We start from the raw sequence: 2,287 nt of genomic DNA on the forward strand, positions 1-2,287 counted from the left end.
CACTAGTCACAGAGTGACGTGAAAATGATTACGAAATTTCCACCCACGCGATTTTACTATGTATACCGTCGGCCAAGACAGCGTGACTGAGTTATGGAAAGTATACGTGGCTGCGTAACATCGTTAGCCTAGCACAAAGGGTGAAAATAGTAGCTCTGAGTGTAGGCTCCATTAGAGGCACAAGATCGATGGAATTCGATAGCGTGTCATTTATGCTGACAGACCTCGCGATAAATCTTCATCGCGATAAGGGGATAATATTCGATAGCATTTTAACGAGATCGTCAGTAGCTCGGATTCGTTCGTTCGAGACGTGTGCAAAATACGCCGTGTAGATTGTGGAAAGTTGCAAAATTGTGAGTATTATAGAAGGTGTAATTACAAAGTAGAAGAGAGACTTAAATGATAAATTTCAAATATAACCCATCTACGTTAGATTAGATTATGCGCGAATAATCATCCCCTTTGATCGTTGCCGCCTACCTTTGTTTTGTTTTTTTTTCCTTTTCTTCTTAATACGACATTTCTTTGGCATACTATTAGGTCATCCCATAAGTTCGTGCCGAAAGCGAAAAATATTTGAACGAAAATCCAAGAAAATTCTATAGCGACGACATAATGGTCAAAAAAATTGTGGAATAAGAAGGGACTTACATTTTTTTTTCTTAATCAAATTTAAAGATTCGTCTGAAATATTGATCTAAATTACAAAATTCGACACGAACTTATGGGATGACCTAATATTTCAAGAAATATCGTGAAAATTGAATATTACGGATATACTATAGAAACGAACTGACTCACTCAGTTGCCCGTTTCCTTCGTCACGTGTTTTCTAGGTTAGGTTACAACTTAACCTTTAAATAGAATACACATGTATGAAAATCAATACTAACGCTAACATGAGGAATAGAATTGTAGGAATGGTAGTTTTGTTAAGGCATCGACGATATAATACAGGTTCACGGTTGAAAAACTATAAACACAGAATACTTCGTAGTGACCTAAGACTGTTTTCGCGCGCAGTACTCTTTCGCTACCAGTGCCAAACGAATCAGGAATCGCGTTAATTGTGATTGGCGTGGCGGAACCTGGTAAATAGACGACAATAAACACAGATATAAAACGTGTACGCTCAACGAGGAAGGGAGAGTCCGTTTGTTGACACTCTGACTCATTCTCATTCTACGCGATGTCCCAAACGGCAACTTAAAATTGTGACTTTAAACAGGAAATATTCGGGGCAATCTTTTACACAAATTATAATTTATCGTCATTTTTATTATTTCTGTGCTATATACAGATGGCATTCCATGATAAATTTGCAAAATTTCAAATAAAAATTTTGAAACACAGCCAAGGATAGAAATATGTGGACACCTTTCGAGCAGAATAGCTTCTTTTTAAAATTAGATCAAACAGCTTGAGTTTTGTGAATACGTTAGAAGGATTAGTTTACTAGATGACGTGTAAACAAAAATTTGGAAAAATTGCAATTTGTGAGAAGCGCGAAGAAAATAGCGAAAGTCGCTTTTTACAACTTTTTTTATCTAAGATCGTAATGAAAATTTGAAAAATACGTTTCGTAGGTCTGTGTCGAAAATTTCATCGAAATCGGTGAATGGAGAAACAAGCGAGAGGCATCGAAATGTGTAAGAATTTTCAGATTTATTACAGCTCTAGTCGTGAAACAGTGAGATTTTCACAATCTTCAACCGTTTGTAGCTCATAGCAACATTAACCGATTTCGATGAAATTTTCAGCACGTGTATAATTGACATAAGTCTACAAAATGTATTTTTTAAATTTTCATTATGGGCTCAGATAAAAGAGTTGTAAAAAGTGAACTTTACAATTTTCTTCGCGATTCCCACAAATTGCAATTTTTTCTAAATTGTTTCTACACGCCATCTAGTAAACTAATCCATCAAACTTCTCAAAAAAAAAAAAAAACTCAAGTCGTTTGGCCCAATTTTAAAAAAGTTACTCTATTTTTAAGGGTGTCCACATATTTCTGTCCTTGACTGTGTATAATAGAAAAAAAATTGTTCATTTGTTGAAACGGTAAAGAGACTTACGGGCCACCAGGTATTACAATACTACATATGATTATACAGGGTGGTCCACGCAACGTGTGCACCGTTATAAATTCCAAAATATGCGTTGCACGAAAGAATGTTATATACAAAAGTTACATGGTTTAAAAGGGTACACTATGTAATGCGTTAATTTTTTTTATAGGTGGAGGCGTTTCGGAGATTTGAAGGTCAACTTTGTTTTTTTAAAC

General features: G+C 35.4%; 1 protein-coding gene and 1 long non-coding RNA gene across 2 annotated transcripts in view; one reads left to right on the forward strand and one right to left on the reverse strand.

The window, feature by feature from the left end:
* The window catches only part of LOC108580263 (probable G-protein coupled receptor 158), a 199,729-nt gene that overhangs the window by 142,514 nt on the left and 54,928 nt on the right, over nt 1-2,287 (reverse strand). The gene's annotated exons all lie outside the window — the stretch shown is intronic.
* Nucleotides 279-2,287, forward strand: part of LOC108580341 — a 3,730-nt gene continuing 1,721 nt past the window's right edge. Inside the window, exon 1 of the long non-coding RNA XR_001891476.1 lies at nt 279-356. This is a non-coding gene — a long non-coding RNA (uncharacterized LOC108580341). The remainder of the gene's footprint in view (nt 357-2,287) is intronic.

This window comes from Habropoda laboriosa, unplaced genomic scaffold (genome assembly GCF_001263275.1).
Source record: "Habropoda laboriosa isolate 0110345459 unplaced genomic scaffold, ASM126327v1 scaffold9, whole genome shotgun sequence".
Classification (NCBI taxonomy): Eukaryota; Metazoa; Arthropoda; class Insecta; order Hymenoptera; family Apidae; genus Habropoda; species Habropoda laboriosa.